This window comes from Olea europaea, chromosome 6 (genome assembly GCF_002742605.1).
Source record: "Olea europaea var. sylvestris chromosome 6, O_europaea_v1, whole genome shotgun sequence".
NCBI lineage: Eukaryota > Viridiplantae > Streptophyta > Magnoliopsida > Lamiales > Oleaceae > Olea > Olea europaea.
The window spans coordinates 9,511,270-9,527,316 of NC_036242.1; the positions used below are offsets into that span (position 1 = coordinate 9,511,270).

Genomic DNA, 16,047 nt, shown 5'->3' on the forward strand with positions numbered 1-16,047 from the left:
GATGAGTTTTAATAATTTCTAATAAAAATAAAATACAATAGATGCCTGCATGATTTTTGTCTGGATTTCTCCTTTATTTTTCCATAATTACTATTTCTTTTTGCTTATTATGTGTATAATAATTATAAGTATTTAACAATAGCTAGTCGTCTTTGTTTATTTCTTGAATAACTGATCATGTTGACCTCAAAATTTGATCCTTTGAATCGATAAAACTCCGACACTAAGTCATCTGCACACTTAACACAAGGTTATAATGCAAGATCATTGCTCCAGTGGAGGTACAATAATTTTATGCACTTTGACGATCGGTCAAATACAGAAAATTAAGTGTAAAAGGATAGATTGACAAAGTTTTGGCCACAATAAATAGATTTAACATATTTTAGGTTATTGGTTTATGAAGGATAGTTATAGCCTCTATTTGTTTCTCATTATTTACTCATTAAAATGAAAAATATGATCGTTATCAATCACATCAAACCACCATATTTTGAAATTTATCTCTGTGTGGGTCCGTAACGATTATATTTTTCATTCTCGTTCTTATATTAATGTAACTCAAACGGACCTATAGTTTAGAGTGCAAATGAGGATCTTTATCTACTAGGCCAACTTTTTTACGATTATATAACTGTAATTGCTTTACATTTTATTGAAATATACAGTTGACAAATTATGTAAGTTGATTAATTAATTAATAAGACAGAAGGGGAGGAATAAGAATAAATTGGTTTGAATTTCAACTCTAGGATGCAAGAAACACGTGGAGACTTACTTGTCTTTTCAAATATGATGTTTCAATTATTATTGACTAAGCTATATCATTCCGTGGGAAATGGTCCTATTAATTTAGTCGGTCTCAACTTTAATTTCAAAAAAAAAAAAAATAATAATAATAATCTACAAACAGAAAAAATCAATTACCAAAATACTTAGGACCTGTTTGGGAGCGATTTTTTTCCCAAAAAATTGATTTTTTGACCGTTATTTCACTATTTCAGTTGTCATATTTGACTTCTTCTCTCACAGGTGGATCTCACTTTTTTCCTAACAATCAAAAAATTAATTCTCAAAATCACTCCCAAACAGAATCTTAACAGTGTTAAATCAAATCTTTATTAACGTTAGGTGCTCGAAGTATATTTTTCCTTAGATTATATTGTAAAAGGAATATGTCAATATATCTAAGCACATGTTTGGTATTTATTAAAATCAGATTTTGATCTGACTTTATTGAATTGTATTCATATAATCATAAAAAAAAAAGACTTAAATTTCCATTTTCAATTTTGGCCATAAATTTTTAGAGTCAGAATACCAATAGCCAATTGAAAATGGCCACGATTCACATTTTGGGTAAATTCGGCATGTAGACCAGTTTCGATGGGATAGGAGGTACAAAATTCAACTTGCTATTATTAGTCTATAAACAAAATTTCATGTTTCATTGGCCCACCAATTTGGAAAAAAAAAAAAAAAAATCCCAATTTTGGAGGGAAAAAAAAAGCCAGATCAGACGTGCTCTGATTATTTTTAGCCTATCTTTGACTATCATTATTTTGAAAAAAACAAAGTTTTTGAATAATATTTTTAGGTGATTTTTTGGTTAAAAAGTAGAATTTTTTTTTTTGAATTTATGTACATAATATTTTATTATATAAATATATAGTTAAAAATAAGTATGTAAAAAATAAATAAATTCAAATAACGATTATCAAATAGAGGCTTAATCATTTCCGTGTACAAATTTTGGATTCATCCGGTTTCTACACCTCTCTACTAGTCCATTATAATAAAATTGATGTCATATAATCATTGTAAAGTGCATTTTTACTTTGTCTGCATTTTTTAATGGTGTATTGATGAGAAATATATAGTTAAAAAATAAAGAAAGTTTTGAATTTACATGTAGGGGGTGTTTGGGAGATATTTTTATGTAAAAATGTATTTTTGAATAGTAAATTGATGAGAAATGTGTGGTTGAAAAGAAGAGAAAGAAAAATACATTTTAAAAAAAATGGATACCAAATGGGACCGTAATATTATTTTATTAAAAATATGTGATTGAAATTATATCTAATCACTATTGAAGAATATATATATTTTTAAAAGAATATGGGTCAAATAGAGCATTTATTCTCTATCAAGCGCAATTCAAGAATCATGATCTGTGGTGAGCAGGGAAAGACGGGGATTTATTTTTTATTTTAAATTTAATTATTAATTTATTATTTTGAAGTCGTTTATTTATTTATTGAAAATTTTGTGACTGTAGTTGAAATTAATTAATTAATTTTTCTTCTTTTCCTTTTGTTTTATTTAAATAAGAGAGTATATTTATTATTTCACAGAGCTTTTATTAAGAAAATGAAAGGAAAAAAAAGGGTCTTTTACGCCTCAAAGGTCATAAAGGGATTTTTCAACCAAATTGAAAATGAATGGGATATTTGGCATGTCCATACGATAAAAATATTGCACCAATAACTCATTAATTTAAATGGTTGATAAGTACTGGCAATACCTAAAAATATTTTAAGGAGTCAATATTTACATGCACCATTCTTAAAGCATATCTGAGAGGCTTTTAAATATAAATAATCACTATTTTAAATGGTCAATTCTTAAAATTATGCTCCTATAGACTTTTGAAATTAACTTTTTAAAATAGATAGTGAGTTTGACTTTTCAAATTTATAAAGTAAAACCCATTCTCTATAATTGAATGCATTTAAAGTATTTCACTTTTCAATAAAAATAATAAAATAATTTGAATGGAAGCTAAAGAAAATAAAAGATGGTGAAAACAATAAGGCTTTGTTTGTATACTATTTTTCCACATTCTACGCTATTATTTTTTTTTACAGTACTCATTTTCAATCACCTTCTTTATTAAAATAGTATTATACGTAAATAAAAAAAAATTTTAACCACACATTTCAACATCAATCACTATACCATAATACATTACTCACAAACAATGAGGCACAAACAAGCAATAAATACTTTTTGAAAATAGTAAGATTAAATGATAATTATAAAGAATTTGTTGGAGTACTTAAAAATTTTAACTCTTGAAATTTAAAAATGCTCTTAAAATTATAAAATATGATCTTTAAGAATAGAAAATCTCTTTGAGATATTCTTATATATCTATTCACTTTAAAAAGAAAATATTACATTTTTAACTTTATGTAAATTTACTTTAATAGATAAAAATAAAATAAAATTCTATAACTCTAAATTCATCCATTAATATTTATTTTCATTAGATTCCTTTGGACATTTTTATATTCTTTTAGATTCTATGGTTAACTGCAATCCTAATACTCATAGAAGATCTTAAACTAAAACCAAAACAATAATGAAAGAGACAAAATTAGAGCAGATACATTGAGACATAGTTATATACTAAGAAGAATTTGAAAAATGTAAGTATTACCTTTTATTGTGTGTTTGATAAATTTAGTAGGCGAAATATTCTTGATCTCTATTTTAGTTTATATGTAATGTGCCGTTTGAATCCAAGAAGAATGTGCAAGAAGTTTCATTCCAAATAATTTGAGTTTTCTGCTCAAATTATCCCTTTTTTTTTTCTTCTGAATTGAAAACATTGATGATTATCTTTTCCACTAGGATTGTCAAAACAAAAATTTGAGTTTTCTGCCAAAATTATCTTTTCTTTTCTTATTTTTCCTGAATTTAAAACAATGTTAGCTATCTTATCTATTGGGATTATCAAAACAAGAAAATAATTTTCTTATTTGTATAATTCAATTAATGGGACCGACAGAAAATATGAAAGAATTATGATGTAATGAAAATCAATGTTGGCTATACTAATTACTAGCAAAATTCAAAAGCCTTCGAAGCTATTGTGGCATTTGACAATGCTTATTGATGCCCTCCAATTTACTTGAGTTCTTTTGAATTATTATTTTTGACTTCAATAAAATACTAGAATTTATGTCATATTGAGGGTGATAGTGATTATAGGCGTTTATGGTTTATGAAATCCCATCATATAATTTTTGGTCTATAGAAATAATTTATTCGAGTTCTTTCAAATTATTATTTTTGATTTTAAAAAGGAATAATAGAATATAGGTCATTTGAGGGTGGTAGTGATCATAGGAGTTTATGGTTTATGAAATCACATTTTATAATTTTTGGTCTATAGAATTAATTATTGAACTATGAGAAAGTTGACATTATATGTAACAAGGACGAATATAGTGTTTTTTTATTTTATTTTAAATTTTAAAATTGATTGAGTTAGAGTGAGATGTATATATAAAAGTGGTGTAGATATATAGAGTTTAAATAAATGAATTTAATAAAGGTAATATTGAAATGTGCTGAGGATGAAATTTTATCATTTTAAAATTTTAATAGGGATAATTTTAGAGTATGATATATATATATAGTGCCGATCTACTAAGCGCCATGCTTAGTTAAGCACCATGTAGACATATGGCGTATTTTAGGATCAAACAAATATTGCAATTATCAACTCAATATATTCAAAGGTAGACCAAAAGTGCAAAGATTGGTCATGTTTGGGATAAGGATAATGAAGAGCTAGATGAAATTCCTAACCAAACATTGATGTTAAGACATTCTAAACTCTCTCTTTTACCCTCGATTGTGGTTATGGATGCATCTCTCATTAAGGAGGAGTTAATCCCTTGATGAATGGGTTGGACGAACAAGTATTGAAGAGTATGTATATATCAATGAACTGCCACCAATAAGAGAAGAGGGTAGCGATTGTTACACCGAGCTTGCCTAGTACAGTTTACCTAGTTGGCGTGATTTGCGGGCTATTACGTCAGCCCGAGGGTTTATCCAGTGCGTACTCGAAGGGCAGCGGCTGCGAGTTCCCTCGTCATTAAAAAAAAAGGTGTGGGAAGAGAGAGAGGGAGGAAGGTGAGTAAAGAGAGAATTTGTCTTGGATATCCTTATTGTAGTGATGAATCTTGTATGAGTTCATAAGAAAAGGAATTTGTCCTTTTTTAAGCGAAATTGACAAATATTACTTGAAAGGTATTTTTTATTTGTCACGTAAGATGTTTCACGTGGTTTAACTTTTGCAAGATTCCACGTAAGTTATTGGATTTGAATGTTTGTGATAAATTATTAGTGAGTACATTGATTTGAATTTCACATTTTTAATGCTCATACTTGGCTCCTAGTTGTTGATTATCACTATTGCAGGGCAAGACAAGGATACATCAAGTGATGAAATGACAAATCCAAACAATAATGTGGACAATTGTGCTCACTCTTCACCTACGGATTATCAATAGTGGCAAGACAAAGGGATAAATCATGTTCCTGATTACACTTGAACCAGCTCACATTTCTTTTGATTGTCAATATTGACAATACTCCCACCTAGAACAAAGGCAATGAGGTAAGTTTTCGTCGCCCCTCCGATGGTTAAGTCAGAAATGAAATTTGTGCATAAGCCTATAAACTGGAATATAATGAGAAACGTACCTGACTAATAACCTAATGCTTGGTATTTATAGAGATAGTTAGCTACACTCCTAGTAGGACTAAACTAGTTGGATGTTCTTATCTAACAGAGTCATGTCTGATAGAGGAGTTGGACTAGTACTGCAATTGTAAGTCATTGTAGTGACGTGTTCAAGATAGAGTCATTGTGAGAATCAAGCATTAATGCATTTGGATAAGGTTAAAGTCCTAAGTGAATAGGAATCTTGTTAGGTTGATAACACTGTTGTGGGCCTTCAAGAAGCGACCCTGCCCAAGGATCACGTATCTCGAGGATACCTATCGTAGAATGCTGTCACTGCATGATTGCCTATCCTTGAGCTCATAATCTCCCCGACCCCACATCTCGAGCACAACGACAGTGAATGGGCAGGGAAAGGTCATTCTGAATCCTTGGGCAGAAGCACAAGAATGATAGAAATCTGGTACATCAGGTGGAATAGTGTTTTTTTTTTTAAAAAAAGAAAGAGTAGTTGAAAAAGAAATTTTTTTTTCGATTTATTAGGATGATACTTGCGATTGCCACTTTACGAAATCTTGAAGTACATTAAATGTATATTAAAACTGTCTTTTTAAATGGAGATTTAGGGGGGTGTATTCAATTGTGACTTTTGAAGACTTTTTAAAGTGGGTGATTTTTGTGGACTTTGTGAAATTTTAAGTGATTTCTATGGATTTGGTAGGAATTAGTCAAAGTTTTTCAAGGATTTGTGAAGGCTTTTACCGGAGACTTTTAAAGACTTTTTTTTTATAAAAGAAAATATTAAACATATATAATGTAATATGTTTAAAAATCCAGCTCCCTTTTCTTTTCTTTATTCAGACACTTTTTTTCTCTGAGCCTTCATCAGTTCATTGTCAATTTTTTATTTTTTTTTAAACTATGAGGAAGAGAGCTGAAAGTAGTAACCCTCCAGAATTTGCTTTTACTGATAAGTAACAAATAATCGATCAACATGGAATGTACATAACAATATATGATACAGTGCCTTGATATAGAAGAGCAAATTTATGAACTTGAGGGAAACAAGACACATTGACAAAACAATCTGGAAGAGACAAAAATGACGCTGCATTACCGAATTGCGTACTCGGAGGGATTGATACTATGATAGGGAAGACGATGCATCAGATCCGATCGAAGAAGGTCTAATTCCTATTACTTTGGCTGGATTATTCGTAACTGCATATTTACAATACAGGCGTGGTGATCAGTTGGACCTTTGATTAATTAACATTTCTTTTTTTGATTGACCTCCTCCTTTCTTTAATCCACAAGAGGTCAAAACTCTTCTTTTTGATTCTAATCGTTGGAATAGACCATTTCGATACATAAAAAATAATCCCAGCCAAGAGGTTTAATATCTGGCCAGTCCCCTCGGCATCCCAGTCTTATATACAAACTTTTCTTACCTGGAAGATTCTTATCAGACAAAATCAAGTGTTTGATAGCACTTAGCGAAGCTTGAGCAACTGCTTTAGAGTAATTAGCATCCCAACCCCCGAGCTTAACTACGACCTCTGCATTTGAATAACCTTGAAGACCATCTTGAAATGTCTTCGGGTTTCCTCTTTCGCTGACTCTTAATCTGTAGCTTCTGACTGAGATAACCAAATAGTGAATCCTGCAAAAAGATGCTGCCATTTATTTGGCCTCTCAGCAACACCATGCTTCCCACCTAATGTCGAAACAACAACTTGAGCATGGCTACTAAGGCTTTCTAATATAGCAGTTTCTGCTTCTGCTACAACATCACAACCCTGTGAGGCCACCCACGAATCAATAATTTCCTTGCTGTATGATTCCAGAATCTCCTTTGTATTGAGTGGTGTATACCCAAGACCAACAGCTAATTCTCGAGCAGTCTTGTGGTTTATTTCAGTTGATTTCCCGACTAAATAGATTGATGTTCCTCTCAAGAGTTGTGCAACTCCCGCTGTTAAGGACTCCCACAACTTCATGATGTCAGCCCATTGTAGTTCTGGGTCTTGTTTCTTCAAATTAACCACCAATTGATCATCGTCTATATACCATATTGTTTCAGAAGGCTTTATCATCCCGTAAAGTCTATTTGTATCCAAAAGTGTCCTAAGATATCCACTGTTCTGCACCTTAATTACCAGAGAGTTCTCATTTGCATCTATAAAGATCTCCTTAGGACTTACACCTTCTTTCCTGAGTTCCAACCTCAACTCCACCTCAGAAGAAACATCAAAAAACTCATAATGGGTTGTGCCAGTGGAGACAAAGGGAATGCTGCTACAAAGTATGCGATTGATTTTCTTGAAATTTCCAAAAGCCAAACGAGGAATTGAGGAAAAAGGGGTAAAAATAAAAGATGAAGGAGAAAAAAATACAACAGAAGAGGCTAGATTTGAAGAGAAATATCGGTAAAGGTTTACTGAATCAAACATAAAAGTATCAAACCTCATGTTCTATCATAAATTTATGTTCTGTCAAACTCATACCTGATTGAAAGAGATGGAGGAGAAAACCCTATGTTGAGAGAAATCTCTCAATGGATGAGAGATTTGTTTTGAGAAATCTTATTTGTATTTTCTACCAAAAAGTCTCTGAAAGTCCCATAAATTAGAAATTCCCTGAAAGTCATTTTCAATTGAATACCCCCAAATTTGTAGAGATTTTTAAAAAGTTTCAATTGAATACCCTGAGACTTGTAGAGACTTTCTAAAAATCTCTATTGAATACACCCAAACTTTAAGAGAGTCTCTAAAAGTTTCAATTGAATACACCAAAACTTTCTAAGTCTCCAAAAGTTTTTAAAAGTCCCGATTGAATACACCCCTTTAGAAAAAGAAATTTATATGGAACAACCCGAAGGGTTTTCATCACCAGGGCAGAAAAAGAATGTTCGTAAATTGGTGAAATCACTAGATAGCTTGAAACAAGCACCCAAACAATGACATGAAAAATTTGAAAATATTAAAATACTTGATAATTCTTATGTTCAATAGTAAAAAATTCTTTATACATATGTACTTTACTATTTTTGGATGTGCAGATTTGTACATTTAATGACAAAAATTAACATTTTTTTATACATACGTATGTATCTTTGTTATTTAATTCTCTATTTAGGAAACTACATGGGTTCATTTTTCTTTTTGATGTTGAATAGCACTTATATTCATTTTCATTGCTTTTATTTAGAGTGGATAGCCATACTCAATCTTTGGGAAGACAATCCATAAGTTCCATACCTTCCAGTCATGCAAAGAGCGATCCTGCATGGGAACACTTTTCTTCGAGTCATGACATTGACGGTAAAATTTGCTTCACATGTCTTTATTACAACAATAGCTTTAAAGGTGGGGGAATTAATAGAATGAAGTATCATCTTGCTAGAATTAAAGGCCAAATATCACAATGTAAGAATGTTCCTTTTGATGTTAGGGTTAAATTTCAAGGAATTCTTAAGGACATATCTCAAAAGAAACAAGAGGCTAAAGAGACTCGTGACTATACGTTTGAGGAAATTTTTATTGATCTAGAAATTGGAGGAGAGGAAATAGAAAAGGAAATTCAAGAAATAAATAAACCATTACCAAAACAAAGACAAGAAAAAGCGAAGAGAAAAGCAAGTGAAGGGATTGAAACATTTTTTGCTCCAAGGACTACTCCTGGATCCCAACCTAGTTTGAAGAGTGTTTTAACTGGAAAACAAGTAGTGAAGAGAGCCCATACGTGTTGGGCTAGGTGGTTTTATGATGCTTGCATTCCATTTAATGCTTTGCAATCACCTTACTTTCAACTCGCTTTAGATGCTACTGCTGCAATTGGCCCAGGATTTAAAGGTCCATCTTATATTGACGTTCGTGTTAATTTGTTAAGAGATTGTAAAAAAGAATGTCAATTACTAGTGGATACTTATCAAAGCCAGTGGATAAACAATGGATGTACAATTATCGCCGATGGTTGGAGTGATCAAAGACATAGAACCTTAATTAATTTTTTAGTATATTGCTCTTCTGGAATTGTATTTGTGAAATCTTTTAACGCATTAGATGCTGTGAAAGATGCCCAAACATTGTGTGACTTGTTTTCTGAGGTAGTTGAATGGGTTGGACCTCGTAGTGTTATTCAAATGGTAACTCATAATGCAGCTAATTATGTGGCGGTCGAAAAACTATTGCATGAAAAGTATGATCACATTTTTTGATCTCCTTGTGCTGAACATTGCTTGAATCTTATTTTGAAAGATATTAGTAATATGCCTCACATGCATTCCCTTGCATTACGTGCTTCAAAGATTACAATATTTGTTTATAACCACTCAATTTTTTTGTCTTGGTTGAAAAAAATGTTAGAATGGAAGGAAATTGTACGTAAACTGTGACTCGTTTTGCAATCACTTTTATTACATTAAGAAGTATTTATGATCACAAACAAGTATTACAAAGTTTGGCAACAAGTCGGCATTTCACAAGCCATAGGCTTTCAAAAAGTACGACTGGGAAACTTGTAAGTTATGTCATATTGGACAACAAATTTTCGGAGGATTGTTTGATGGCTGTGAAAATTGTGGCTCCTATTCTAAGGTTGTTAAGAATAGTAAATTCAGATGAAAAACCTTCATTAGGTTATGTATATGATGGCATGCATAGGACAATAAAATGAATCAAAAATATATTTTTTAATAAGAAAAGATTGTAAAAGCCTTACACTATATCATCAAGGAACGATGGGATAAATATCTTCGCCTTAACATAATGCAACAACTTATTTTCTTAATCCTGCTTTCATTTATTAAGAAGGATTTTGTCAGAAAGTAGAAGTCATACAAGACCTCTTCAATTTACTTGAGATCAAAAACATTTGTGATGATGAGACAAAAGCAATGGGAGAGATAAGGATGTATCGAGTCGGGAAGGAAGTTTTGGAAGACAATCTACATGTAATTCTAGAAAGTCGTTACAACCTAGTGAGCTTTAAATTTATTTATTTTTTGTATATGTTTAGTTAATATAATGCTTAAAACTAAATTTTAGATAAATGTAGATGAGTGGTGGAAATTGTGCGAATATAGTGCTCTGCAAAAGATAGTTGTTCGAATTCTTGGTCAGACAACCTCTTCTTCTAGATGGGAAAGGGATTGGAGTGTCTTTGAGCGCATTCACACAAAAAAAGAAATAGATTGGAGCATCAAAGACTCAATGATCTTGTCTATTTTATTATTATGTGTATAATAATTATAAGTATTTAACAATAGCTAGTCGTCTTTGTTTATTTCTTGAATAACTGATCATGTTGACCTCAAAATTTGATCCTTTGAATCAATAGAACTCCAACACTAAGTCATCTGCACACTTAACACAAGGTTATAATGCAAGATCATTGCTCCAGTGGAGGTACAATAATTTTATGCACTTTGACGATCGGTCAAATACAGAAAATTAAGTGTAAAAGGATAGATTGACAAAGTTTTGGCCACAATAAATAGATTTAACATATTTTAGGTTATTGGTTTATGAAGGATAGTTATAGCCTCTATTTATTTCTCATTATTTACTCATTAAAATGAAAAATATGATCGTTATCAATCACATCAAACCACCATATTTTGAAATTTATCTCTGTGTGGGTCCGTAACGATTATATTTTTCATTCTCGTTCTTATATTAATGTAACTCAAACGGGACCTATAGTTTAGAGTGCGAATGAGGATCTTTATCTACTAGGCCAACTTTTTTACGATTATATAACTGTAATTGCTTTACATTTTATTGAAATATACAGTTGACAAATTAGGTAAGTTGATTAATTAATTAATAAGACAGAAGGGGAGGAATAAGAATAAATTGGTTTGAATTTCAACTCTAGGATGCAAGAAACACGTGGAGACTTGTCTTTTCAAATATGATGTTTCAATTATTATTGACTAAGCTATATCATTCCGTGGGAAATGGTCCTATTAATTTAGTCGGTCTCAACTTTAATTTCAAAAAAAAAAAAATAATAATAATAATAATCTACAAACAGAAAAAATCAATTACCAAAATACTTAGGACCTGTTTGGGAGCGATTTTTTTTCCAAAAAATTGATTTTTTGACCGTTATTTCACTATTTCAGTTGTCATATTTGACTTCTTCTCTCACAGGTGGATCCCACTTTTCTCGTAACGATCCAAAAATCAATTCTCAAAATTACTCCCAAACAGAATCTTAACAGTGTTAAATCAAATCTTTATTAACGTTAGGTGCTCGAAGTATATTTTTCCTTAGATTATATTGTAAAAGGAATATGTCAATATATCTAAGCACATGTTTGGTATTTATTAAAATCAGATTTTGATCTGACTTTATTGAATTGTATTCATATAATCATTAAAAAAAGACTTAAATTTCCATTTTCAATTTTGGCCATAAATTTTTAGAGACAGAATACCAATTTACCCATCAATCCATTCCCCTGACCTTACCCAATTGAAAATGGCCACGATTCACATTTTGGGTAAATTCGGCATGTAGACCAGTTTCGATGAGATAGGAGGTAAAAATTCAACTTGCTATTATTAGTCTATAAACAAAATTTCATGTTTCATTGGCCCACCAATTTGGAAAAAAAAAAAAAAATCCCAATTTTGGAGGAATAAAAAAGCCAGATAAGAAGTGCTCTAATTATTTTTAGCCTATCTTTGACGACCATTATTTTGAAAAAAACAAAGTTTTGAATAGTATTTTTAGGTGAATTTGTAGTTAAAACGTAAATTTTTTTTTTTTGGGAATTTATGTACATAATATTTTATCATGTAAATGTGTGGTTAAAAATAAGTATTTAAAAAAAAATTCAAATAACGATTGTCAAATAGAGACTTAATCATTTCCGTATACAAATTTTGGATTCATCAGGTTTCTGCACCCCTCTACTAGTCCATTATAATAAAATTGATGTCATATAATCATTGTAAAGTGCATTTTTACTTTGTCTGCATTTTTTAATGGTGTATTGATGAGAAATATATGGTTAAAAAATAAGGAAAGTTTTGAATTTACATATAATATTATTTTATTGAAAATATGTGGTTGAAATAATATCAAATCACTATTTAAGAATATATATATTTTTAAAAATATGGGTCAAATAGAGCATTTATTCTCTATCAAGCAATTCAAGACTCTATGATCGATGGTGAGCTGGCAGGGAAAGACAGGGATTTATTTTTTATTTTAAATTTAATTATTAATTTATTATTTTGAAGTCGTTTATTTATTTATTGAAAATTTTGTGACTATAGTTGAAATTAATTAATTAATTTTTCTTCTTTTTCTTTTGTTTTATTTAAATAAGAGAGTATACTTATTATTTCACAAAGCTTTTATTAAGAAAATGAAAGGAAAAAAAAGGGTCTTTTACGCCTCAAAGGTCATAAAGGGATTTTTCAACCAAATTGAAAATGAATGGGATATTTGGCATGTCCATACGATACAAATATTGCACCAATAAGTCCTTAATTTAAATGGTTGATAAGTACTTGCAATACCTAAAAATATTTTAAGGAGTCGATATTAATATCCACCACTCTTAAAGCATATCTAAGAGGCTTTTAAATATAAATGTTTTCTATTTTAAATAGTCAATCCTTAAAATTATGCTCCAATAGACTCTTGAAATTAACTTTTTAAAATAGATAGTGAGTTTGACTTTCCAAATTTATAAAGCAAAACCCATTCTCTATAATTGAATGTATTCAAAGTATTTCACTTTCAACAAAAATAATAAAATAATTTGAATGGAAGCTAAAGAAAATAAAAGATGGTGAAAACAATAAGGTTTTGTTTGTCTACTATTTTTCCACATTCTACCACATTATTTTTCTACAGTATTCATTTTCAATCACCTTCTTCATTATAATAATATTACACGTAAATAAAAAAGTTTTCATTCATTTTTAACCATACATTTCAGCATCAATCACTATACCATAATACATTACTCACAAATAATGAGGCACAAACAAATACTAAATACTTTTTGAAAATAGTAAGATTAAATGTTAATTATAAAGAATTTGTTGGAGTACTTAAAAATTTTAACTCTTGAAATTTAAAAATGCTCTTAAAATTATAAAATATGATCTTTAAAAATAGAGAATCTCTTTGAGATACTCTTATATATCTATTCACCTTAAAAAGAAAATTATATTACATTTTTAACTTTATGTAAATTTACTTTAATAGATAAAAATAAAATAAAATTCTATAACTCTAAATTCATCCATTAATATTTATTTTCATTAGATTTCTTTGGACATTTTTATATTCTTTTAGATTCTATGTTTAACTACAATCCTAATACTCATAGAAACAAAAATGAAAGAGACAAAATTAGAGCAGATACATAGAGACATAGTAATATACTAAGAAGAATTTGAAAAATGTAAGTATTACCTTTTATTGTGTGTTTTATAAATTTGGTAGGCGAAATATTCTTGATCTCTATTTTAGTTTATATGATAATGTGCGTTTGAATGCAAGTAGAATGTGCAAGAAGTTTCATTCCAAATAATTTGAGTTTTCTGCTCAAATTATCCTTTTTTTTTTTCTTTTGAATTGAAAACATTGATGATTATCTTTTCCACTTTGATTGTCAAAACAAAAAATTGAGTTTTCTGTCAAAATTATCTTTTCTTAATTTTCTTGAATTAAAAACAATGTTAGCTATCTTATCTATTGGGATTATCAAAACAAGAAAATAATTTTCATTATTTGTATAATTCAATTAATGGGACCGACAAAAAATATGAAAGAATTATGATGTAATGAAAATCAATGTTGGCTATACTAATTACTAGCAAAATTCAAAAGCCTTCGAAGCTATTGTGGCATTTGACAATGCTTATTGATGCCCTCCAATTTACTTGAGTTCTTTTGAATTATTATTTTTGACTTCAATAAAATACTAGAATTTATGTCATATTGAGGGTGTTAGTGATTATAGGCGTTTATGGTTTATGAAATCCCATCATATAATTTTTGGTCTATAGAAATAATTTATTCGAGTTCTTTCAAATTATTATTTTTGATTTTAAAAAGGAATAATAGAATATAGGTCATTTGAGGGTGGTAGTGATCATAGGAGTTTATGGTTTATGAAATCACATTTTATAATTTTTGGTCTATAGAATTAATTATTGAACTATGAGAAAGTTGACATTATATGTAACAAGGACGAATATAGTGTTTTTTTATTTTATTTTAAATTTTAAAATTGATTGAGTTAGAGTGAGATGTATATATAAAAGTGGTGTAGATATATAGAGTTTAAATAAATGAATTTAATAAAGGTAATATTGAAATGTGCTGAGGATGAAATTTTATCATTTTAAAATTTTAATAGGGATAATTTTAGAGTATGATATATATATATAGTGCCGATCTACTAAGCGCCATGCTTAGTTAAGCACCATGTAGACATATGGCGTATTTTAGGATCAAACAAATATTGCAATTATCAACTCAATATATTCAAAGGTAGACCAAAAGTGCAAAGATTGGTCATGTTTGGGATAAGGATAATGAAGAGCTAGATGAAATTCCTAACCAAACATTGATGTTAAGACATTCTAAACTCTCTCTTTTACCCTCGATTGTGGTTATGGATGCATCTCTCATTAAGGAGGAGTTAATCCCTTGATGAATGGGTTGGACGAACAAGTATTGAAGAGTATGTATATATCAATGAACTGCCACCAATAAGAGAAGAGGGTAGCGATTGTTACACCGAGCTTGCCTAGTACAGTTTACCTAGTTGGCGTGATTTGCGGGCTATTACGTCAGCCCGAGGGTTTATCCAGTGCGTACTCGAAGGGCAGCGGCTGCGAGTTCCCTCGTCATTAAAAAAAAAGGTGTGGGAAGAGAGAGAGGGAGGAAGGTGAGTAAAGAGAGAATTTGTCTTGGATATCCTTATTGTAGTGATGAATCTTGTATGAGTTCATAAGAAAAGGAATTTGTCCTTTTTTAAGCGAAATTGACAAATATTACTTGAAAGGTATTTTTTATTTGTCACGTAAGATGTTTCACGTGGTTTAACTTTTGCAAGATTCCACGTAAGTTATTGGATTTGAATGTTTGTGATAAATTATTAGTGAGTACATTGATTTGAATTTCACATTTTTAATGCTCATACTTGGCTCCTAGTTGTTGATTATCACTATTGCAGGGCAAGACAAGGATACATCAAGTGATGAAATGACAAATCCAAACAATAATGTGGACAATTGTGCTCACTCTTCACCTACGGATTATCAATAGTGGCAAGACAAAGGTATAAATCATGTTCCTGATTACACTTGAACCAGCTCACATTTCTTTTGATTGTCAATATTGACAATACTCCCACCTAGAACAAAGGCAATGAGGTAAGTTTTCGTCGCCCCTCCGATGGTTAAGTCAGAAATGAAATTTGTGCATAAGCCTATAAACTGGAATATAATGAGAAACGTACCTGACTAATAACCTAATGCTTGGTATTTATAGGGATAGTTAGCTACACTCCTAGTAGGACT

General features: G+C 30.2%; 1 pseudogene; it reads right to left on the reverse strand.

The window, feature by feature from the left end:
• Nucleotides 1-5,799: 5,799 nt before the first annotated feature.
• Nucleotides 5,800-7,953, reverse strand: LOC111395124 (annotated as a pseudogene).
• Between the last annotated feature and the right edge of the window lie 8,094 nt (nucleotides 7,954-16,047).